The sequence below is a fragment of the Macadamia integrifolia genome, chromosome 11 (assembly GCF_013358625.1).
Source record: "Macadamia integrifolia cultivar HAES 741 chromosome 11, SCU_Mint_v3, whole genome shotgun sequence".
NCBI lineage: Eukaryota > Viridiplantae > Streptophyta > Magnoliopsida > Proteales > Proteaceae > Macadamia > Macadamia integrifolia.
This window is the reverse complement of record NC_056567.1, coordinates 19,240,552-19,267,105: the sequence shown is the minus strand read 5'-3', so window position 1 is coordinate 19,267,105 and position 26,554 is coordinate 19,240,552. Positions and strand designations below refer to the sequence as shown.

At 41.6% G+C, this 26,554-nt stretch overlaps 1 long non-coding RNA gene and 1 pseudogene across 1 annotated transcript in view; one reads left to right on the top strand and one right to left on the bottom strand.

The window, feature by feature from the left end:
* Positions 1-26,554, top strand: part of LOC122093724 — a 44,737-nt gene that overhangs the window by 7,501 nt on the left and 10,682 nt on the right. The window lies entirely within an intron of this gene.
* Positions 22,091-23,047, bottom strand: LOC122093723 (annotated as a pseudogene).

Genomic DNA, 26,554 nt, shown 5'->3' with positions numbered 1-26,554 from the left:
CATTTATGTTTTTCTTTTCTTTTCTCATTTATGACACTCGGACGTTGGTGATAAGAGTAAAGAGGAGAGAGAAAAGAAAGGAAAGAAGAAGAGAAGAGAAGGAAGGGGAAGAAGAGATGGATTTCAGCGACGCCGATGCTTGATCTTTCCATTCCGACACCAGAAGAGTGATCCCCAACACTAAATCTACGTTTAGAGGTGAGCAAAGGCTGGGTTCCTTAAGCTTTCACCATACCCAAGTAAAAACCCTTGATTTGGGTAGGGTTTCTTGAGATCTTGTAAATCCCCCTTGAAATGATGAATCTAAGGTTTAATAGATGATTTATGTGTTGATTTGAAGGATTTGAAGAAGTATTTACAAGGTTGGAGAAGCATTGTGGATTTGAAGTGATTTTGGGGTTTTGAAGGAGTTCTTGAGCAAAGAAGGTAAGATGGCTTTCCATTCCTTAAATCTAACCTAGATCTAGGTTAGAACCATCTTATGAGACCTTGAATGTGTGAAGAATGGGTTTGGAAAAGCCCCATTTGAATCCCCAAAGGTTGGGGGAAGTTTGGAAAGAAACAGCAGTTTCCCGCCAAGATCGGTGGGCCATTTGGCCCGCCTGTGGGCACTCGCCTGAGAAGGCAGGACCCTCGGGCCCAACTGACGGGCCCAACCGGTGGGCCACCCTGCCCGCCGGTCTTAGTAGGACACTCTAGCCCAACCGATGGGCCAGATCGGCATGTCGATCGATGGGCCAACCTGCCCACCGGTCCAGACCAGTGGGTCTGACTGGTGGGTCAGACAGGTGGGCTGTCCGACCCACCTGAGAGGCTCCGAACGTTAATTTTACGTCCGATTGGACCCAAAACGGACGTGTGACCTTATTTTAGGATTCTAAATATGATCTTGTCATTGGATCGTGTTAATCTTGATTCCAAAATGGTGAAATACTAACCCCGCTCACTCATGATAGGTTCACTAAATCTCACGCTCCCGCACCGGATCTCACCCGTAGCGAGCGTGAGTCCTTGTATACTACAGGTAAGTGGAGAGAGGACGTTTGGCCTTGTTTCAAGGCATTGTTTGGCATTCATCTGATTGTATCTAGTCTAGCCATGCCATCATGAAAATGCTATGTAGATTAGTCATCCTCATAATGTTATGCTTGGGTGTTGTGTTTATTTTCTAAATGCCAAGTGATGATATGCTTATGTGATGAATATTGACATCATTGTGCATGATGCATTAATAGACTAGATGACATAGTCGACTTGGAAATGACTGCATTGGTGGCCCGTGGTATGGGATGTGGTGGCACTATGCAATCGTACTATTGTCATATAGGAGAATGCAGTTTAGGATTATCACTTTCCCATGCTACGATCCTTCCCAAAAGGGGTTAAGGTGTTGGGTTATCATTTGGGGGGAAGCAGTGGTCGCGGTTGTCGGGTCATTTTGGCGGTTAGACATTATGCCAGGTTGGTCCTGAGGATAGTCGGAAACCCTGGTGGTATATTCAAGAGGGCCAATCGTACTGCTTTTAAATTGCTGGAGTCAGCACCTTTAAATTTTAGTCATTTACTTTATGTTGAGAGCCGGTGGTCGACATGTTTTTTATTTTTTTCGAGTACTCACGGTGGGCCTCCTCCGACAGCCCTATGGGCGTATCGCGGGATGGAGTTCGCGGCTCGTATCCGGAGAATACGCACACTGTGGTTGTAGTAGCACTAAACCAAAGACTTAGTAATGTTGCTTAGGTGGATGTGATTAAAAATGTAATGTATAACATATAGTGCATATGGTTGTGATTTGTTGTGTGGACTGCGGTGTGGTCCATCTTTCCACTTACTAAGCTAGTGAGCTCATCCCACGTGTGCATCACTTTTAGATGATTTTGTAGGTCATCCATCTGAAGAGCATGGGGCGGGTCCCACAGTTGAGTTCCCTGAAGAGGACTGGTGGGCCCCTGAGGAGTTAGAGCATGGCACTGATTGCTCGTGTGAGAGTTGTGCTGCGGGATCGCAGTTCTGATACCGAGCTGAGCTCCACTTTTGATGTCGAGCTGAGCTCTACCTTGTGATGCCGAGCTGGGCTCAACCTTTGATACCAACCTGAGCTCTAAGCTTGATACTGAGTCGAGCTGTATACTCTGATTTTTGATGATTTATTTTATGTACTTGATATGTGAATTGTACTCTTATTGTGTAAATATCATGCCTTCGGGCCCACATGTATTTAACTATTGTATCACAATTTGGGTATCAAGTATTATGAAAATATTCACAGGTAAACCAAGTCTTCCGCTGAACTGATGAACTCTTTCTTAGTTATGTGTATGCTGTGGTGGAATACTGTATCAGATGATCCTGGCAGGTTTGGGTTAACCAGTGTTAACCCGGTCACTGGCCCTGTTCGGTGTGAACGGGGTGTGACAACGGTGGTATCAGAGCGTGATGATCTGCTCCACTCACAGCATACCGTTTAGAATCCTGTAGAATCTATAATAGGAAATGGGATTGGGTTAATGTAAAAAACTTTAAAGAGTTACAAGCCAAAGAAAGAAAGTATTAAAAATGGTTGCATTTAGCCATTGCATTCATGGCATGCATGAGAGATAATTTACGGTTTATTTAATTGGTGTCATCACCCATCGAGTACAAGTTTGACGAAATTTCGACAGCATAACGGCGTAAAATGAGATTTTCAAAAATTTTCACACAAGCACCTGATAACATATCCACATATATATAGATATCAATGATCAAATTAACAAAAGACATCACAACTAAACTACCTAAGTCATCACACATACGAATTCACCACAACCCACTATCACAATACATTATCCCACAAATAAGTCCAGTTACAGAGCAAGTACAAAGAATGAGAAAAGAAAGGAAAAATACAATAGGATAGACAACATGGAACAAATGAGAAGCTGGTGTGGACGAGCTAAGTCCTCACTGATCATCGTCGTCGTCGTCGTCTATTATTACTACGTTCGCCGGAGGTCTAGAGTTGACGTTGACGCGATGGTTGTAGTAGTCAAACCTCGAGTTCACTAGCCGTACCTCCCTTCGAAGTCGACCAAAATCTGCTGAGATGGCATTGGCCGTGGTATCCAAGTCCTGGCCCAGTCTGAGGAAGGAATCCTCCAAGGTAGCCTGCCTCTCTAGGATGCGTTCCTCCCTGGAAGAACTCTCGTCCAGCCTTTTTAGCAGTTGATCTTGGCCATCCTTTAAAGCCCTCATTGTGGACATCATGCCCTCAAAATCATATGCACCACTCTCAGGTGGTGGGGCTCTACGCTGTGGGCCTGCAACTCTGGTGAAGCCAGGATCAGTACCTCTCGACCCCTGAGGCACCTCCTTAGGGATGTCCTCATCCTGAGGAACATAGTCCTCATCCTCCTCGCTAGACTCCTCCTCCATGATAACATCGTCCATAAGGGCAGCCCTCCTATCCCTACCTCTTTGAGCTCCTGCTCTCTGAGGTGTATCCATAAGGGTGTGGAGACCCATCCTCAAGAGGTTTCCCCTGTCGAACTTGTCCGAAGGAGTCTTCCCCTCCTCACCACTCAGGTCCACTTCGAAGAACTCGAAGATCCTAGTGAGGATCCTGCCATATGGGAATCCTCCATCCTCGGGGTGAGAAGTGTGGTGCTCCATGGTCTTGAGGATGACGTAGGGTAAGCACAAGTGCTCGTCACCTCCCTCTAAAGCATTATAGATGCAGAAAGCTAAAAAGGCTGCCATGAAGCCCACCTGGTTCCGGTGACCTCCTCTGGGGAGCAAGTTGAACTGGACCAATCGGGCAAATACACGAACCTCTGGGAAGAATGATGTCTCGGACTCCGGACGTGCACTGCTGCCACAGATGGTCTCGTAAATGTAGTCCGGTGCCTCCAAACTCATGAACGGGCCCAAGGGCTTACTCCTGAGAGGACTGTAGTAACGGTGCCCGGCTGCAGAGATACCCAAAATGCTGGCCAGGGTGTCCACAGTCAACTGGATGTCCACCTCCTTCACCATACTGATTATAGCATACTCCCCGCACCGATAGGAAACCTCCAGGTTACAGTAGAATCTACAAACCAGCTGCTCGTAGCACGGACGGTCTACATGGAGGATGGACTGCCAGCCCAGTGCTGTAAACCTCTCCTAAAGCTGAATCTTGTGGAAGTCGTCAACTACCACAGTCTTCTCCATCATTACCGACCTCTTCAGGAAGGCCGGCCAGTTGGCTGCTGCCTCTGAACTGTGGAAGAGCTCCTCATCGTAGTCAGAAGGATCAAACCGGGCAGGTCCGGGTCTCCCTATGCGGGGGGCTGGAGAACTAGTTCCCGCACTCTTTCGCTTAAAAGCGGTGGTCTTACGCTAGGTGCCAGAGGATGCGGGCTCCTTGCCTTTGCGAGATGACATCTTGGCAAGAAAAGAAGAGGAAAGAAGGGTAAGTGACAAAACAGAAATCATGGAAATAATAGAATATGATAAAATGTGACAAGTGAGAAATGATAAAAAGTTTATGGATGAAATGCCTGGCAAGGTAGCAAGAGGCATATAAAGCATGATAATTAAGAAATGATAGAAGAAAATCCCAATTCTCAAGGTGCAAGTCCAATCTAAGAAAATGTTAAAAGGCTCACAACAGAGGAAAGTTGAAACTACAGGCCCAAGACTGAAATGCCATTGTAGTGCAATCAAGAACATGCAAAAACATATGCTAATGTGCTATTGAGGTCCACAAATATGAAAGGGTGTAAAGAAAATAAAAAAAAAACCCAACACAAAAGATGGATTTTTATGGGAAGATATGGGATCTCAAACACAAGGTAATTTTTATGATCTATACAGTATGTTAAGTACAAAGCAAACTTAATGCATTGCATTTGAGTCATTAATTGGGGAAAAAGAGCAAGAATTGAAGAAATCCCCAAATTTGAGAAAACTAGGGTATGGTTGGGGTTTTTCTCAAAATGGAGAAGTAAATCCTAAAAACTAGAAATAAACCACAAGAGAAACATCACAATCACATGGAAACACTGTTCTATGGAAAGAAACATGGGAAAAGAACCTAGATTAAAGTCTACACATGAGTTCTACCCCCCAAGTAAAAATTCTGAGAAGAAAAGGAAGAAGAACTTATTTGTGAGTAGAGGAGTTGATCCTTTCCAAAAGCGCCAGATCGTTGAGTGAGATCGCGAGTGGAAGCGTCACAAAGCTCTCAAAAATCGCCTGGGAGAGAGAGAGAGAGGAAAATGAAAGAAGAAAGGAATGAACAGGGCTTAAGTGCCATGTTCGCAATTTATTGCTTAGGTAGGACCGGCGGGCCGATCGGCGGGCCATCCTGCCCGTCAGTGTCACCCGCCGGTTGAGTGAAAACTTGAAAAAAAAAAAATGGGATTTTTTATTATTATCATTATTATTAATATACTTATTATAATTATTGTTATTACTCTTATAATAATATGTTATGGTTAAGTGGGACCATTGACATACTTGTTGAAGCACTAACCCTGTATTTTTGGAATCAAGTTGCGGTTAGTTGCAGACTATCATACACTATAATACCCTATGCGTTGGCATACAATTGTGTGCCGATATCAATTCTATGGTGTTTAACTAATGCGATGTATGATATGTTCCACGTACAGGGATACGATGGTACGTACTAGATCCAGTAGCAATGCCCGAGGTACCTCGCGTGGTCCTCGTCCGGTTGGTCGACCACCGAATCCCAGGAGGTCCTGCTCTGTGGGGCAAACCTCACTTCCACTACCTCCAGAGACCCTTGGTCAGGGTGGGGCACATGGAGACCCACCTATGACTACACTTCCGAACCCTCCACCGGTTATTACTCCGGGGGATGTTGCTACTATAATTCAACAGTCACAATAGGCTTTCCAGCAACAAATGCTTTAGCAACAGCAAGCATTTATGACTGCTATTCAGCAACACTTGGACCTTTCTCAATCGGGTCAACCTCCCCGGATACTTACTCCACAGGACCCGCCTATAGGGTCTGGAACGGGGCCACAGGTGGGAGGTACACCTCCAATCCCGCCGTTCAGTATTCCTCCGTATGGGGTGCCCCCTCCATACTCTTACTATCCGACTTATGCTCCTAATTACCCGCCGACAAATAATACGTCAAAGGTAGTGGAGTCATTCAAGAGGAACTTGCCACCTGTATTCTTTAAGGTGGGGAGTGATCCTCTGGAGTCGGACTAGTGGATCCAGGAGCTAGAGAAAATATTTGAGGTGATTGAGTGCACAGATGCACAGAAACTCATTTGTGCGGGGTTGCAACTCAAGAAGGAGGCCAACTCTTGGTGGCAAGCCTCTAAGCCCATATTGTTGACTGCCCATCCAGAACCCACCTGGGAACAGTTCAAGGAGTTGTTTTTGGACAATCACTACCCACGCAGCTTCAGAGACCACAAGGAGACTGAGTTTATGGCCTTAACTCAAGGAGGTAAGACTATCCTTGAGTACCAACAGCAGTTTGAGAGCTTGTTCCATTTTGCCCCTAGGCATATGAGGACAGCTGAAGAGAAGGCTGCGAGATTTCTAAAGGGCCTAAAGACATCCATTGGGTCTGTACTTGAGGTCTTGATTTGACCGACTATGGCCAGATTGTGCAGAAGGCCAAGACCATAGAGGATAAGCAATGAAGGGAGAACAATCCCTCACACTTGGACTGTGGAAGATAACAAATCCATTTCCAGATATGGGTAACTCCTCCAAGACATATTGTGGGTCGTACAGTTCGAGGCCTACGTATAGGTAGACCTATAGGCCATCTGGCTACCCTCCTAGACTAGCTGGTGGTTCGGGCTCCACATCTTTTTGCCCAAACACTAGTGTGGCACCTACAGTTGCAAGGCCGCCTCGACCTCCATCTTCAAAGGGTCAAGTGCAGAAGGGCCCCGCCCCAGTTCCGACATCTCAGATCCGTTGTTTTAACTGCCATTCATATGGGCACTATGCAAAAGACTGTCGGGTCAGACCAGCCTTGCCCTCCAGTCAGCCCTCGGCGTACCGACCTCCCTTAACTCGGGGAAATCAACCGCAGGGAAGGATGTATCCCCTATCAGCTGAGGAAGCTGAGGCCAACACAGAAGTGGTAGCAGGTACATTTTAAATATAAGAAATTCCTTATGTTAATTATTGATGACCTGCTGAAATTATATGCATTGTTACATTAGGTGTCCTATCCATATCGGGCATACCAGCCTATATTTTATTCGATTCAGGAGCTACACATTCATTCGTATCTAAGAGATTTGTCGAGAAACTTGGGATGCCACCCAGGATCCTAGATCATGGAATGATTGTTAGTATGCCTACTGGTAAAGTTACACAGTTGAAGGAGGTGTATAGGCCGTGCCCAGTGGAAATTAGTGGGAAGAACTTTGATGCACAACTCATTAAGTTCAATATGCAGAATTTTGATGTTATACTGGGCATGGATTGGTTGTCAGCTCATCGAGCTAATGTGATGTGTGCTGAAAAGCTGATTAGGGTGACAGATGACGAAGGAAGAGAATTGGTATATCGAGCAGATAACATGAAATGGGTGAGGAAGGTCCTTGTCTCCGCTCTTCAAGCGGTAAAGTTGTTGGAAAATGGATGTCAGGGCTACTTAGCATCGGTACTTGATGTTGATGCAAGAATTACACCTCTAGAAGAGGTAAAGGTGGTTAAAGAGTTTCCCGACGTCTTCCCAGATGATCTGATGCATTTACCACCAGATAGAGAGTTGGAGTTTGCCATAGATTTGACTCCTGGAGCAGCTCCAGTATCTAAGGCTCCGTACAGGATGGCACCAGCTGAGTTGAAGGAGTTGCAGATGCAGTTGCAAGAATTATTGGAAAATGGGTTTATTCGCCCAAGTGTTTCACCTTGGGGTGCCCCAGTATTGTTTGTCAAGAAGAAAGATGGCAGCTTGCGTATGTGCATTGATTACCAGGAGTTGAATAAGCTAACCATTAAGAATCGGTATCCATTGCCACGCATTGATGATTTATTTGACCAATTGCAGGGTGCAAGGGTATTTTCAAAGATAGACCTTAGATTAGGCTATTATCAGCTCAAGATAAAGAGCAGTGACATCCCCAAGACAGCGTTTAGGACTCGGTATGGTCACTATGAGTTCCTAGTGTTATCTTTTGGGTTAACCAATGCACCGGTAATATTCATGGATTTAATGAATCGAGTATTTCACGATGTCCTCGATAAATGGATAATTATTTTTATTGATAACATCTTGATCTACTCCAAGACAGAAGAGGAGCACACCCAACATTTGAGAATGGTGTTACAGAGGTTGAGAGAACAACGATTGTTTGCCAAATACAGTAAATGTGAATTTTGGCTTGAGCAAGTTGGATTCTTGGGGCACGTAGTGTCTAAGGCCAGAATCGAGGTGGATCCTGATAAGGTGAAAGCAGTAGTAGAATGGGAAAGCCCTAAGAATGTCACTGAAATTAGAAGCTTCTTGGGTTTGGCTGGGTACTACCGGCGCTTCATTGAGAATTTTGCCCAAATCTTAGCACCAAAGACTAAATTAACCAAAAAGGGTGTGAAATTCGACTAGGTAGAGGAATGTGAGAAGAGTTTCCAGGAATTGAAGAAGAGGTTGGTGTCAGCCCTGTGTTGACCATCCCTGAAGGCACAGGTGGAATGACAGTCTATACTAATGCTTCCAAAGTTGGTTTGGGTTGTGTTCTCATGCAACGCAGTAAGGTAATAGGGTATGCATCCCGACAACTAAAGGAGTATGAGAAGAACTACCCCACTCATGACTTAGAACTAGCCCCAGTCATTTTTGCCCTTAAATTTTGGCGAGATTATTTGTATGGGGAGAAGTGTGAGATATACAGTGATCATAAGAGCCTTAAGTACTTCTTCACCCAGAAGGATTTAAACATGAGGCAGAGGAGATGGCTTGAGCTCATGAAGGATTATGATTGCGACATTCAATATCATCCCGGCAAGGCTAATGTAGTGGCAGATGCGTTGAGTCGGAAGGCACAGACTGTGTCACTCTCATGCTTAGCAGTCAGCCCACCACTTGTGTAGGAGGCGACACTAATGGATGAAGCTCTCTTATATGAAGGAGCAACCTTAGAATTGGAACGTCAACCAGAGAACCTTAAATGGTTGACTGTATCCTTGACGGCTCTACAGGTGCATCCGACTATTAGGCAAGAGGTAATAATGAAACAACCTTTGGATCCTGAATTGCAGCAGATCAGAGCTAAGGTTCAAGATCAAACAATGAACGACCCAGATTTTGTTTTAGCCAGTGATGGGGCATTGATGTTTCGAGGTAGATTGTGTGTACCCGATGATTTGGATATACAAGACAAGATAGTGCGAGAAGCCCATAGCTCCGAGTACTCACTCCACCCAGGAAGCACAAAGATGTACAAAGACCTCAAACAAAATTACTGGTGGCCAAGCATAAAAGTCACAATAGCTCTGTATGTGGCGACTTGTCTTACATGCCAAAAAGTAAAAGCTGCGAGGCATCGACCTTATGGTACTCTTCAGCCACTCCCAGTACCAGAATGGAAGTGGGAAAGGATTACAATGGACTTCGTCACCGGACTACCATGTACACCTAAAGGGATGGACGCGATATGGGTGATCGTTGATCGGCTAACCAAGACTGCTCATTTCATTCCCATCAAGACCAAGTTCTCTATGGCCAAACTAGCACAACTTTACATGGACAACATAGTGCGCTTACATGGAGTGCCAGTGAGCATTGTATCAGATAGGGACCCAAGGTTCACTTCCAGATTTTGGAAAAGCTTACAGCGTGCCTTGGGATCACAGTTGAATTTGAGTACTGCTTTCCACCCACAGACTGATGGTCAGTCGGAGCGAACCATACAGATATTAGAAGACATGCTCAGGGCATGTATAATGGAAATGTGTGGTAGTTGGGAAGAATATATACCCCTTATGGAGTTTGCCTATAACAACAGTTACCAAGCTACAATTGGGATGGCTCCGTATGAGGCATTATATGGCAGGAAGTGCAGAACTCCTTTGTATTGGGATGAGGTAGGTGAACGACGAATGTTAGGACCTGAAATGATACAGATGACTTGTGACAAGGTCGATGTTATTCGAGAACAGATTAAAGCAGCTCAGTTCCATCAAAAGAGCTATACAGACATCCGCAGAAAAGACAATGAATTTCAGCCAGGAGAAAAGGTATTTCTCAAGATCTCTCCTACTAAAGGGTTGCAAAGGTTTCACAGAAAGGGGAAGTTGAGCCCAAGATACATTGGACCATTTGAGATCTTAGCCGGGTTGGCTCAGTAGCCTACATGCTTGCTCTGCCACCTTCGCTCGGGGATGTTCATAACGTATTTCATGTATCCATGCTGAAGCAATACGTTCATGATCCCTCTCATGTATTACCCGTGGAACCGGAATACCTAGAAGCTGACATAACCTATACAAAGCAGCCAACTGAAATCTTGGACCGAAAGGTGAAGACCCTTCACAACCGCTCCATTTCCTATGTAAAGGTGCAATGGGATAATCATTCACTTGAAGAAGCATCTTGGGAGAAAGAGGATGAAATCCAAGCCAAGTACTCTCATCTCTTTGAACAACCAGGTGGCCAATTTCGAGGACGAAATTTTCAGAAAGGGGGGGTAAATGTAATACCCTACTTCTTAAACCCGGTTTGATTACACGGTTGACCCAGTTTAACCATGCAGGACCCGAACTGGAGAGAGTTAAAGCGGGATCCTTATGAACTATGATAGCAAGGGTGACCTTAAATACTGGCTGGCCCGATAAGTCCGAGCCAGTGCCAGGAGATACGGGTGTACCGAAGCCATGTACATATACCTATCACAAGGCCATGTATGGATAAAGCAGGTATGTAGCTGTATATTAAGGTGCATACATATATTACATCATATGCCAAGAGTGAGATTCGTGCCGAGGGTCGAATTCGGTCAAAATCCCAAGTTTTGGCCCTCAGGTGGGCAGACAGGTGGGCACATCCACCCACCTGAGTGACCCACCCATGTGAATTACTTAGTTATTTAAGAAGTATATATATAGCATTTATGTTTTTCTTTTATTTTCTCATTTATGATAGTCGGACGTTGGTGAGAAGAGTAAAGAGGAGAGAGAAAAGAAAGGAAAGAAGAAGAGAAGAGAAGGAAGAGGAAGAAGAGATGGATTTCAGTGACGCCGAGGCTTGATCTTCCTATTCCGACGCCAGAAGAGTGATCCCCAACACTAAATCTACGTTTAGAGGTGAGCAAAGGCTGGGTTCCTTAAGCTTTCACCATACCCAAGTAAAAACCCTTGATTTGGGTAGGGTTTCTTGAGATCTTGTAAATCTCCCTTGAAATGATGAATCTAAGGTTTAATAGATGATTTATGTGTTGATTTGAAGGATTTGAAGAAGTATTTACAATGTTGGAGAAGCATTGTGGATTTGAAGTGATTTTGGGGTTTTGAAGAAGTTCTTGAGCAAAGAAGGTAAGATGGCTTTCCATTCCTTAAATCTAACCTAGATCTAGGTTAGAACCATCTTATGAGACCTTGAATGTGTGAAGAATGGGTTTGGAAAAGCCCCATTTGAATCCCCAAAAGTTGGGGGAAGTTTGGGAAGAAATAGCAGTTTCCCGTCAAGACCAGTGGGCCATTTGGCCTGCCTGTGGGCACCCGCTTGAGAAGGCAGGACCCTCGGGCCCAACCAGTGGGCCCAACCGACAGGTCAATCGGTGGGCCACCCTGCCCGCCGGTCTTAGCAGGACACTCTGGACCAACCGATGGACCAGACCGGTGGGCCGACCGGTGGGCCAACCTGCACGCCGGTCCAGACCGATGGGTCTGACAGGTGGGCTGTCCGACCCACCCGAGAGGTTCCGAACATGATTTTTACGTCCGATTGGACCCAAAACGGATGTGTGACCTTATTTTAGGATTCTAAACATGATCTTGTCATTGGATCGTGTTAATCTTGATTCTAAAATGGTGAAATACTAACCCCGCTCACTCATGATAGGTTCACCAAATCTCATGCTTCCCCCACCAGATCTCACCCGTACCGAGCGCGAGTCCTTGTACACTACAGGTAAGTGGGGAGAGGACGTTTGGCCTTGTTTCAAGACATTGTTTGGCATTCATTTGATTATATCTAGTCTCGCCATGCCATCATGAAAATACTATGTAGATTAGTCATCCTCACAATGTTATGCTTGGGCGTTGTGTTTATTTTCTAAATGCCAAGTGATGATATGCTTATGTGATGAATGTTGATATCATTGTGCATGATGCATTAATAGACTAGATGCCATAGTCGGCTTGGAAACGAGTGCATTGGTGGCCCGTGGTATGGGACGTTGTGGCATTATGCAATCGTACTATTGTCATATAGGAGCATGCGGTTTAGGATTATCACTTTCCCGTGCTACGACCCTTCCCAACAGGGGTTAAGGTGTTGGCTTACCATTTGGGGGGAAGCAGTGGTCGCGATTGTCGAGTCACTGTGGCGGTTAGACATTACGCCCGGCTGGTCATTAGGACAGTCGGTAACCCTGGTGGTATATTCAAGAGGGCCAATCGTACTGCTTTTAAATTGCTGGAGTCAGCACCTTTAAATTTCAGTCATTTACTTTATGTTGAGAGCCGGTGGTCGACATGTTTTTTATTTTTTTCGAGTACTCACGGTGGGCCTTCTCCGACAGCCCTATGGGCGTATCGCGGGATGGAGTTCGAGGCTCATATCCGGAGAATACACGCACTGTGGTTGTAGTAGCACTAAACCAAGGACTTAGTAATGTTGGTTAGGTGGATGTGATTGAAAATGTAATGCATAGCATATAGTGCATATAGTTGTGATTTATTGTGTGGACTGCGGTGTGGTCCATCTTTCCACTTACTGAGCTAGTGAGCTCATCCCACGTGTGCACCACTTTTAGATGATTTTGCAGGTCATCCATCTGAAGAGCACGGGGCGGGTCCCACAGTTGAGTTCCCTGAAGAGGACTGGTGGGCCCCTGAAGAGTTAGAGCACGGCACTGATTGCTCGTGCGAGAGTTGTGCTGCGGGATCGCAGTTCTGATATCGAGCTGAGCTCCACTTTTGATGCCGAGCTAAGCTCTACCTTGTGATGCCGAGCTGGGCTCAACCTTTGATACCGAGCTGAGCTCTAGGCTTGATACCGAGTCGAGCTATATACTCTGATTTTCGATGATTTATTTTATGTACTTGATATGTGAATTGTACTCTTATTGTGTAAATATCATGCCTTCGGGCCCACATATATTTAACTATTGTATCACAATTCGGGTATCAAGTATTATGGGAATATTCACAGGTAAACCAAGTCTTCCGCTGAACTGATGAGCTATTTCTTAGTTGTGTGTATGCTGTGGTGGAATACTGTATCAGATGATCCTGGCAGGTTTGGGTTAACTGGTGTTAACCCAGTCGCTGGCCCAGTTCGGTGTGAACGGGGTGTGACACTAAGCCCTTCTCAACCAAGGATGAGATCTCAATAATTCTAGGAAGATTATTCTTGGCTACCAGTAATGCATTAATCAATTGTCGGAATGGTTTCCTAAGATTATCTTTTGGTAACCAAACTGTTGAGTTTAACATATTTAGGTTTGGCAAGCAACCACTTATAGAAGAAGAGATCAATATGCTTGAGGATTTTCTGTATTTTTCTGATGATTTAGTTACCAACTTTGATATTGTTTTTGATTCAGAATTCCAAGAGTGTATGGATGAGTTGGATGATGACAGTGAAAATTTCTTTTTTGAAGTCTTGAGTCTTCACACACTTATGGAGCCCTTAGGACCCCTTCCCAATTCCATTCCCAAACCTTCCATAGTTGAGCCCCCTAAGCTAGATCTTAAGAAGTTACCATCTAATTTGAGGTATGCTTTCCTAGGGCCTGACCAGACTCTTTCTGTAATAATTTCTTTAAATTTGACTTCTAACGAGGAAGAGGAGTTACTTAAAGTGTTAAAAGATAATAAGGAAGCCCTAGGTTGGACCATGACTGATATCAAGAGTATAAGCCCTTCCATTGTGCAACATCATATACATCTTATGGAGGATTCCAAACCATCCACGGAATCCCAAAGAAGAGCTAACCCAGTGATGATGGAAGCCATTAAGAAAGAGATCCTAAAGTACTTGGATCATGGAATAATTTATCCTATTTCTGACAGCCAATGGGTAAGCCTAGTTCACGTAGTGCCTAAGAAGTCTGGTGTGACTGTAGTTCCTAATGCCAATAATGAGTTGATCCCTACCCATGTTCAAACAGGATGGCGTGTGTGCATTGACTACAGAAAACTTAATGTGGTAACCTGGAAGGACCACTTCCCATTGTCATTCATTGATCAGATGTTAGAGAGGTTAGCTGGATATGAATACTACAGTTTTCTTGATGGATATTCTGGCTATAACCAAATCTCAATTGTTTTAGAGGACCAACATAAGACCACTTTCACATACCCATATGGAACATTTGCTTACAGGCGTATGCCCTTTGGGCTTTGCAATGCCCCTGCTACGTTCCAACGATGCATGATGAGCATTTTTTCTGACATGGTCAAAAAATTCTTAGAAGTATTTATGGATGACTTTTCAATTCATGGGAATTCCTATTCTGAATGTCTTCATCGTCTTTCCCTAGTTTTGAAAAGGTGCATATCTAAGAATTTGGTTTTGAATTGGGAGAAATGCCATTTTATGGTTAAATCTGGTATTGTTTTAGGCCATGTAATATCCAAGGAGGAAATTAAGGTAGATAGAGCCAAAGTGGATTTAATTGATAATTTACTACCTCCTCAATCTGTTAAGGATGTCCGGTCTTTTCTAGGGCATGCAGGCTTCTATAGAAGGTTTATTAAGAACTTTAGTCAGTTAGCCCGACCCCTCACTTCATTACTTACCAAAGATCAAACTTTTGAGTTTTCTAAAGAGTGCCTAGAATCCTTCAAACAACTTAAGTAGGAGTTGACCAATGCACCCATTGTTCAACCACCTGTTTGGACTGAACCTTTTGAACTGATGTGTGAAGCTTCAGATTTTTCCATAGGAGCAGTTTTGGGTCAAAGGATTAATAAGTTACCCACTGTCATTTATTATGCTAGTAGGACCTTAAATGATGCACAACTCAATTATACAACAACTGAAAAAGAATTTTTAGCGGTTGTGTTTACATTAGAAAAGTTTCGGTCTTACTTAGTTATTTCACATGTGGTGGTGTATACTGATCATTCTGCTCTCAGATACTTAGTTCAGAATAAGGATGCCAAAGCTCGTCTCATTAGATGGGTTTTACTTTTGCAAGAGTTTGATTTAGAAATTAGGGATGAAAAAGGAGTTGAAAACCTAGTTGCAGACCATTTATCCCAGCTTCCCAATTCCTTGACTGTCGATTCTCCAGTCAATGAGAACTTTCCAGATGAACAGTTATTTGCAGTGTCCAGTGAACCATGGTTTGCTGACATTGTCAACTTCTTAGTTTCAGGTGTGACTCCGGATCACTGGTCCACCCAAGATAAGTATAGATTTCATTCCCAAATTAAACACTTTTTCTGGGATGATCCTTATTTGTTTAAGATATGTCCGGATCAGATTATCCGACGATGTGTTCCTGATCATGAGCGACATTCTGTTATCTCTTTTTGTCATGATCATGCATGCATGTGGTGGACACTTTGGACTTAAGAAGACTGCTACAAAGGTTCTCCAATGCGGATTTTATTGGCCCACTCTTTTTAGAGATGCTTTTGATTTTTGCAAGGCTTGTCCCGCCTGCCAGTCTTTTGACCATATCAATAAGAGGAACATGATGCCTCTCAACCCTATTTTAGTAATTGAGATCTTTGATGTATGGGGCATCGATTTTATGGGACCATTCTCTAATTCCTTTGGGAATTTGTACATACTTTTGGCTGTTGATTATGTTTCTAAATGGATAGAGGCCATACCTTGTAAATCTAATGACCATAAAGTGGTGGTCCAGTTTCTCAAAGAGAACATTTTTTCTTGCTTTGGTGCACCATGTGCAATAATTAGTGATAGGGGTACTCATTTTTGTAATCGGCCTTTTGAGGCCTTAATGAAAAAGTATGGGATCACCCATAAGTTATCTACCCTTTATCACCCCCAAACTAGTGGCCAAGTGGAGGTATCTAATAGGCAGATCAAACAAATCTTGAAAAAACTGTTAATCCCAACCGTAAGGATTGGTCCTTTAGGCTCATTGATGCCTTGTGGGCCCATCGGACTGCATTCAAGACCGACCTTGGTCAGTCTCCCTACCGTTTGGTGTATGGGAAAGCTTGTCACTTACCAGTTGAGTTAGAGCATAAGGCCTTTTGGGCCATCAAGAAGCTCAACTTTGATTTGTCTGATGCGGGAATTCACCGTAGGCTCCAACTATCTGAGTTGGAGGAACTTAGGAATGATGCCTATGAAAGTTCTAGGATTTACAAGGAAAAGACCAAAGCTTTCCATGATAAGCACATTCTGCGCAAATCTTTTACAATTGGTGATAAGGTCTTATTGTACAACTCTCGATTGCATCTTTTTCCTGGTAAACTTAGATCCCGATGGGATGGCCCGTTTATTGTCCATAATGTACATCCCCATGGGGCTGTGGAGATTTTGAATCCAGGAACAGGGGTAATCTCGAAGGTTAATGGTCAGCGTTTGAAGCCGTTCCTTGAGTTTCCTAATACTAGTAGTGAAGAGGTCATGGATCTCCATGAACCTCTTTACACTGATGACTAACTTTTAATCAGGTATGACCCCCTTGCATTGTCTTTGCTTTTAATTCTTTCCATGCATTGAGGACATTGCATGACTTAAGTGTGGGGGAGGGAAACCAGTTTTTGTTTTTTTCACTTTGTTTTCTTTGTTTTTCTTTTTATTTTTGAGCTTGCTAAGGATGAAGTCCTACTTTGGCTTTTGGCTAATGATCAGACCATTCGGTTGCTTGATGTATGAAAATAAAAGTTTTGATTAAGGTACCCATTTTGAACGTATAAAAACCCTGTTGAGAAGAAAGAAACAAGCATGTGTCTTGAGATGGGACTTTCTTTTGAAAAATAAGAGACCCCTGTTTTATGGTGATGGACCATATGTAAGTCTGTGGGTTCCTTGTACTTTTGATTTGGAGTTGAGACTTTCTTTTTAATTTGGCATGGGTTGACAAATGCACAATTTTAAATGAAATGTGAAATGTAGTATAAAGAAGAATAAGAGTTGATTCCCTTGGAACTAGACAGGGCATTGCGCCTCAGGAAGCGTGGTGTCTTGATCGAAATTCATTGGGAGGAAACTTCTGAAGAAATTCTAGCATCACTGTCTTTGTGGGCATATGCAAAAAAGCGAAGCTACATAGTAACTTGGGTGTCTGGTGTTTGCTCCACCATGTCATTCAGGCCAAAAGTAGTGGAGTAGAATAGAGTTTATTAAGAAAAAAAAAAAAAGGAGAAAAAAAAATATGCAAATGTCATTAATGCTTGGTAACATGTTTGGTCAAAAACACTCCAACACCTTAGTTATTGGTTCCTTATTTTTTCACAAGTGGTTTTGCCTTAAGAAAAGGATATTTTGGAAGAGATGAGGTGAGTTCCAAATTAAGAAATATGCTAGTGCCAGGAATTGATAAAGGGTAATAAAAGTTTAAGTGTGGGGGTCCCTTGTAAGAGAAATTATCTTTGTTGCGGATCGGTATGACCCTTACCTTTAGCCAAGGTTGGGATTTGTTTATTCTAAATTTTGGGTGTATATTCACTGTAAACACCCACGAGATACAACTCATCCACTAGAGGTGACCTAGGGGTTTAAAGGCTTGTTGCACATGCTAAGTGCAACCGTGATTCCTACGAAAGTGAGTTAGGTTTTTTGTCTTTATTCTTTTTCTTTTTGTTTTGCTCGAGGACTAGCAAAGTCTAAGTGTAGGGGAATTCTGATGAGCACATTTATGTGTGAAATCTAGGATAGTAAATCATGCATTTTACATATATAGAATGGAGCTATCTTGGGTTTTACTCTCTTTTTGCAGGTTTTATACTTTCAATGCCTTAAGGAATATCGGGCGTTATATCTCCAATTTTACACGTAAAGAGGTCCTATTTCTTTTCATGGTTGCAAAGAGGACGAAATTCTGAGCAATATGGATGTGTTCAATTAAAAGTACACATTTGTTTGGTCAACCGTACAAATGATTATTCTTTTCGGGCCAGAAAAAGAATAATGGATTATAACTAAACCAAAATGCAGAACCAGCCCGTTTGCAATTGTCCCAGAGGTACAAGGAATACTCCAAATGCCAACAAGGATCGATGGACCACATCCTTAAGCGATTAAAGATTTGTTTTTGGTAACAACAACTACCTAGTGTAGTTGGTGAGCTATGGTGTACAAAATTCCCTTGCTCACCAAGAGGTCTCAAGTTCGAATCTTATGGTTGTTTTCTTTTTAGAGAATTTTGTTGAAGATTTTCTGCTTTTCACTCACTTAAAGCACTAAGGGCATGGGGGGATTTCCACATCAAATTAGAAGCAAGGAAAATCATGGAAGGGTTCCTGCGCAAGAAGAGAAGAAAAAAAAAAAAGGAAAGAAAAAAAAGGGAGAAAAAAAGATTGTCCAAATCTTCTCTCTCCTCCACATCATCACCAAAAGATTGTCCAAATCACACAAAACAAGAAGGAAAATCGTCCCTTGGAGGGAGAAAAAGAAGAGAAATAAATTAGAATAAAAATGAAAGAAAATAAGCAAACAAATTATACGAAATTTCTCAAAGTTTATTTCTCTCTTCTCTCTCCTCCACCTTAGCACTTTTTGTCTCAAAAGATCTTACAACCAATTGTGGGTTTCTCCCTTTTAGGAAAGAGAAATTTGTTACCCTACCTCCACATTCCCTATAAATACAACTCATGTAAGAGGAGGGGAGACAATTCATTCTTCTTCTAGTTTTTTTTAGTTGCTCTTTCTTTCTCTTGCTCTCTCTTTAGTTTTAGTTCTTCTTTATCTTTTCTTTAATCACTTTTGTAATAGTTTTTTTTATTTCAATTAATGCAAGCACTTTTTTATTTTTATTCAGCCCTTTTATGTTTATGACTTATGCAATTGAGTTGTAATTTTTTAAGTTATAGTTCTAGGCTTAGATCTAGGTGACAAGATCATGAGACGTGGAACAATTTTTTTTCAAGATTTGTTTTCTCTAGTACTAGAAATTTTAGATTTGGTTTATTCTAGATCTGATTTTTAGTACTGGTAGTATCTCAAATCGATCAAGTTTTCAGTTCGAGGGTTGAAGTTCAAGTAAGTAGGCTCCTTCAGTAGTCTTCTCTCCCCCCTCTCATTCCCTCTTCTGACTATCCTTTCTTTCTTAATTTAGGATTTTAATTTCAGTTGTTACATTATTGCTATCCCTTTCCCCCAAGGTTTATGGCTGGTGTATGTGTTGGCTTTGCCCCTCCTAGCCATAGAACCATCAATTTATTGCTTTTATTTTAATTGTCTCACTTTCCCTAAAGCCAAGTAGAGTAACCCTTGTAAGAGTGACTCTCTGGTCAAGTAGGGAAGCTCATATTATGATGCATCCCTCGGGCTAAGTAGAGAAACCTACTTGTGAGTCTCTCTCTAGCTTTCTCTCATTTCTTTTATTTTATTTTTATTTCAGAATTTTTTTCCTTTTTTTTTTTAATTGCGTGGGTTGTTTATTTTCAGTTATTTATTTATTTAATTTTAATTGTGTGGCTTGCGTCTTTAAATTCTTAGATGACGAATGGTTAGGACGTTATTTTAGATACATATGTTTAGGACAGTAATTAGAATTAGATCACAACCATTAATTGGTTCACTTTTGCATTATTAAAAGAAATAAAAAAATAAAGTGGCTGCTCTCCCTGTGTTCGACCCGTAGCTACACTGATCCGTACACTTGCGGTTACATTTTAAATCTCAAACAACTCCATTGACATCTGTCTGTCAAGAGATGAAACAGGGCTAGTGTTGGGCCTACCACGGGTGAAGACTTGAGTCAGCACATGGCTTCTATGGAGATATTTTAGAAGTATCTTATCTTTACAAGTCCCCTTCAAAAAGCTAATTCCATCATTTAAGTTGGCCCACTCAAGTAGTGGTCCCAAAAGTTATGTCCCAGCTCCTAATTTTGGTTTGAGAAATCGGTATCATCGTTTGCCACTAATGGGAGCACTCAGAGCAACCCTTCGATCTACACTATTGTGTAATATGCTACAGAGAATCTGTATCAAGATGTATGTTCAAATTAATTTGTGTGTTCAAACTAAGGATGTGAATTTGTAATCGAAACTATTTATTGAAATCGAATCGATCTATTTACATAGAAAACGTAAAATCGTTTAGTAAATGGTGCAATTATGCTTTCAAGTTTCAAGCTGATTAGCTAAACAGGTCGGGTTGGTTTTAACCGCGAAACCCATTGGTTTCAAACCGAATTGAAACCGTTTAAATCAAACAATTTAAAACCGTTTAAACCAATCCGATTAATCTGTATAACAATTAAATAAAGCAGAGGGCAATAATCCGTATAACAATTAATAATTAAATTAAGTGCACATCCTGCTTTGGTATGATTTATTATAATTCAGTTCAAGTTTAGGCTTTAGATCATGAACTAGTAATCCATATATGTTAGTATGTTATTATGTTATCATAGATGGGGTGTTTTGATTGAACCACCTGTCATTTTAATATTTTATGCTATAGAAGGCTGGATTTGGATGTTGTATAATATTAGTTCTAAATGTTTGAGAATGGCCATGCAAAGAAATAGCACTAGATTATCAAATTAAGGCATACCATCGTTAATATAGAATCTCTTATTTGTGGTTGCCAATTATTTTTGGGTAAGCTTGTGCTCTTCAGTTTAGAGATGGTCGCCAGTTATAACAAACCGATTGTGAACCGTTTTACAAAATGTATGAAATAAACCAAAATCGAAACCATTTAAAACCGTGAAACTGACACCGTTTAGAAATCGTGGAAATTGAAACCGTTTACAAAATGGTCACCGTTTCAGAAAGTGGAACCGTTTAGTAAATGGTGCGGTTATGATTTTAGTCAAATAAATGTGAACCGAATCGATCCACACCGTTTAAATCAAAACCGAACCAATTAACACCCTTAGTTCAAACCCTTGCAGCCGGTGGATGGTGTTGGAAATGTTGGATATTAAAAGAATCAGAGAGGAGCCCTTTGGTGTATAATGTCTTGTATTCAGTGTAGTTTAATTCAAGGAGTACTGGTGTAGTCCGTTTGAATTTTTTATTTGAAGGAAATTTTATAATTTTCGACATTAGACTTTTTCGCTATATATTTATAATTAGATTTAATTTTTTTGGAAGTAATTTTGAGAAGTGTGAGGACGAAATCTTGCGGAACCTGGTAAATCCGAACCATAGTTCTATCCAAGTGGCCAGCAACTAGTATCAAAGCCTAGGGTTTCTTTCTTTGTTACAGTGAAGGAAACCAGGCGACGATGTTCAACCCATGAGAGAGAGAGAGTGAAAGAAACCCCAAAGTGAACAAACATGAAATCAGGCGGGTCTCATGATAGAGTGCTACCGATGAGATCAATTCCGGTTCTTTTCCAATTCCTCAAACCATGTTCTCCCTTCAATTCGTTCTCCTTTCATAAATTCTACAAGGCTGGAGTGTGGGGGAATATGGTCTGAGAAATATTCACAATAACATTGGGTTGAAGGTTTAATTGCACCAATTTCTTATCTAAATGTGCCTGAAACTTCTCTCCAAAAATTAACCCTCAGAATTTGTAAATGAAGACTCAGGGAAGGAAAGCATGGGAGAAAACCAAATACCTTTTAAATGTAAAAATATTTCAGATAAGTACATGACACTGGAAATAGATTTAGAAAGGAAGCTAAGAAGGTCCATCCAACAAACAAAGACCTGAAAGCAAAAATCACACATTGGAATATTAGAAAACAATAGACACACATTGGATTACTAGAAAGAAAAAGACATTGGCAGAGTGGCCTTGGAGCCAAAGAGGAGGCCGATAGCTTATGATAAGAGCCTCACTTTTCCTAGTCAAATTCGATCAGCAATGTAGCTCAAAAGTGCATTGATGGGCTTACTGGTATCAATATCAATGTTATCCTTTCGATGTTTAATCTTAATTCGGGCCAAATAATTAGCAGGAATCCAAGCAAAGCTAAGCATTGCTTGTGTGTTGCCATTGACTTCAGGGTCATTCAATTCCTGGGCTTTCATCACCCACTCAGGGTGGTAAGTCACCTGGTACCATGCTGATGCCTTCTGTTCATACATGGCATTCTTCTCATCATTAGTGAGTTGTTGGAAGTCCTCATCCATGTTCTCAAAAACATATCTAAATTCCTTTCTGAGTGCATTGTAGGCACCATTGAGCCTCTCTTTCAGCTCCTGTTGCTTCTTGCTCATTGGCATGGACCATATGTGTCCTGTAACCACCTCTTCCTCCCGGTTAATGCTGTACTGGGCTAGAAGAGCCCTCAGGTGCCCATCATACATGCACTTTTGATTCCAGGCATCAATGACGAAGCCTGCAGAACCTGGAATCTCAAGATCTGGATCAAAAGGAATGTCTTCAGGTTTCAGCTCTGAATTTGCTGCCATTTCTTCATCGGGAGCATCTAGGATATCGCGATATAGTCTTCCCAAGATCTTTTCCGACTTGTATGACACGTTCTCACCCTTGCCCATGAAGTCTCAATAAATTTTTGGTTTTAGTGGGTAAGGCAAGCTAACAAGCTTTCCGGTTTTCGGGAAGTCTACTGCTGTGGCTGCAAGCTCTGCTAGTTCAAGGCATTTCCCATCTAAGGCTCCATCTTTACTCAGGTCTGCATGAACCACATGAGCATTGCAGATCTTGCCTAGTTCCGCTGTCACCATGGACTCCATGCAAAAGTTAATTATGTCCTGTTATAGAAAAACCCAATACAACCATGAGAGAGTTTTGTTAAGTTGCAGTGCTAATAATAGGTATAGCAAGTGATCAGGTAAATCATTCCACTTCCTGGTATGCATCAGCCAATACTCAATTAAGGAGTTAAAACTCATCCCATAAGCTTGAGTTTAGCTCTACTATGTGGAATCCCATGTGTTTAGCTTTAAGAGTATTGTAGCAAATTGCTTAGGTTTCTGATATTTCTCAATCCTAGTTAGATGGCATCTTGACTTGGCACAACATGTATTATAGGCATCACTCTTTCTCTATCTGGATTGTCTTATTCAACACTATGAAGTATGTCCTTTAGTCACAAAAAATTAATGCCCTAGATACTCCATGCAACCAAGTACTCTATTTCGGACAATGCAATTGCAAACTAAGTCACAGATAGTATTGGTCTCCCCCAGATATTGCTGAAGGCCTTGCATTGCGTTCACTTGTTTGATGGACCGTGGATAATTGCATCTTCTACTTGATATGCTTTTCTGATTGCTTGCAGGTGGTCAATGATATCAATAGTGATTCAGATTCGGCCTCCGCTGAACTCTAGACTATTGTTCGAGATATCTCTTTATTAGCTTCTCATTTTTTAGGGTTTCGAGTGTCAGGATTTTTATGTGGGCTTAACTGATACCGATTGATCCATTGGGTCCAATTAATTATAGACCCACTCTGATTAGGAAACTCCTAGCTCTTTCCATTGTGAGAGTGGAACAGGGTTTTAGGGATTCTATCATAAATAGAATACTGACGGTCCCTGTAGCCATTACTTTACTTAATGCCTTTTTGGTTTTGGGAGCACGGCTTTTCACAAAAGCAAGTGCACAGAAAGAGAGGAAACCCTAGAGTAAGAGGCTGTAGAAAATCTCAATAGAAGGACTCCACTTGTGTAGTTCGTCATTGTCATCTTCATGGGAGTAATGTTTAACCACATGGGACAGAGGTTCATGATCTATGTTCATGGGACATAGGTACTTCTTTATTTCCATTTATGGTTCATGTCATGGATGTCTCATTGATTATTATAGATATGGTAAATCTATATGGTTATGTATTTTAAGATGAGAGTACTTTATTGTTCTTAGTTTAGGGACCACACCCATGATTAATCTTTTATGATTGGTTGATGATTCTTGTATTCGAAATACTATAGAGTTATTCATATGTTTAATATGATAAAGGATCCCAACATCGAGTTATTCATATGCTCATATTCTTACTACTAGGGCATGTCCTAACCCCCTTTTTCTCTTTGTACTTCTTAAATTTTCTTGTACAAAAAAAAAAAAAAAGTCAGGAAATTTCGGAACTTCCTAACCCCCACCATTTTAATATGATTGATATGAGATCGTAATACCATTATGCTTCTAGATTGACTTTCACATTGATATGAGATCGTAATTTCTCTCTATTCAGCAAGAGAAAGAAATTATCCTACAAACTCTAAAGTCTGAGGTGAGGGAACCGAAGGCTATATTATCCTCTTGCTATCTCTTCGCAGGACAATATTGTATTTCTTTATTCTCCTCCTTAGCTCCATCCAATTGATCCATAATGACATGTCATGGATCTTTGATCTTAAAACTCTTATCTGAAATTCCTTCTAATACCCCCATTTTCCTATTGTTGTTTAATTATGAGATTACACCACTTTGCCTATTATAGACCATCCAGTTGTTCTATGTAGTGTGCTGTTTATATTGATTCATCTAAGGAAACTGCTTGGACCTTTGGGGAAATTCTCACCGATGTGAAATATAGAATCCATCATCTATTGATGCTCATGTGCAATTCCTCATTGGTCTTTTGTGCCACTAGTCAATTTTTTCTCATACTTTTTAGTGGTTGTAATTATATTATGGGAAGAACAAAGTTGCCTGGTCACGTGACCTTCAGACATTAGGGATGCAAAATTACTGGCCCCACCCGAGTGAAAAAATAGAAGTTCCATTTGCTGCACTCTCATTGATCCCTACGTTGTTGCAGGGATCATGCAACCAAGAGGCGATCTCTTGCCCTTATGTTATTAAGGTCATGACTCATGAGAGTAATTTGCTATCTTAGTGCGCTACACTGTGTTGCGCAAATCCAAGGATTGGGAGCACTGATGACCCTATGGGTGTCAATCCTAAGTCCACACCGGTAGGCCAGACTGAGCCCGACTCGCTTAAGTCCCGACTTGAATCGACCTGCCAGACATGTTTATTAAACGGTCATTCACGGTGCAGGCCATTAGCCCGTCGGATGCCCAACCGACCCGACTCATTTAAGAAGCCCACTAGAGCCGACTCATTTAGTGCGACTGGGCCGACCCCCTTAAAAAATGCCTAAATACCTATTTTACCACTAATACTACAAAATATGAGTAAAGAATATATAGGACCTAAATATCCACATTCTAAATGGGACATTCAATTGTTAAAAAGAGTGTAATTCTTGCAACTTAGATTACATTTTAAAGACATGATTATATATATATATATATAATTCCTTTGGATCTTGCTAAATGGGACATTCAATTGTTATCAATTGTTCAATTGTTAAAGACATGATTCCCTTGGTTCCGGAATTGTGAATGTTATCCTCTAGTAGTTTTAAAGCCAATAGTTTAATCATTTTAAAAAATGATTTTAGGGTAGGCCCGTTTAGAGCCCGTTTAGAATTAAATAAGTCTGTAGCCCGTATAAGGCACGTTTATGGTAGTCCGATTAAAGCCCAACACCAACTGGTCCGATTATAAACCGTACTATGCCCCCCAAATCTAGGCCCGTTTAAGTAAACGGGCGTTCATGGTGCAAGGATTTTACACCGTCAAGCCTAGTTAGGCCTAACCGAGACCAACCCAATCCGACTGATTGACACCCCCTAGAGGACCCATTCGGAATCAATTACCTTTCTTTTAACGAATTTCAGAAATGTTTCCTAGTATTATGCATCGCACTATATTTTAAAAATGAAGTTGCGGAATTGAATAGTAGTCCTAACTCATGAAGATGGGCTTCCTAGTGATTGATAGAACAGGAAAATTTTTACAGTTTTTATGGATTGTTGATGATCATGTACACCGTGAAGTTTCTACTTACTACTGGAGAACCCGGAGATAAAGAGAGAACCAGAGGACTGATAAAGTAGTTTCTGAAAAGGATCGATCTGCAACGACTGAATCCATCGATTCTTCATCTTTTGGTTTTTCCAAGGTGACCATGTTGGATAGAGGAGAGAATCAGAGACATCAGGGGGAGGAAACCAGGAAAGAAAGAGAGTCTGAGAGACGAAATCGAGGATGGTGATCGGCGCCCATCGATTCCGTTTCAATTGGCGGCCGGTTATGGTTGAAGCCTTAGAAGTTGGGAGTTTGACTCAACAAACTTGGCGATCTTACTACCAGAGGCAAGTTTCACTGAATTTTCTGCTCTTTTACTGATTAAAAAGAATGGAACAATAGCCAAAAAAATGAAGATCAAACTATCAAACATGAAATAAAATGTATACTGTTAGACTTAATAATAAAACAGATTCAAAAACCAATCATGGGAGATTGAACTTTA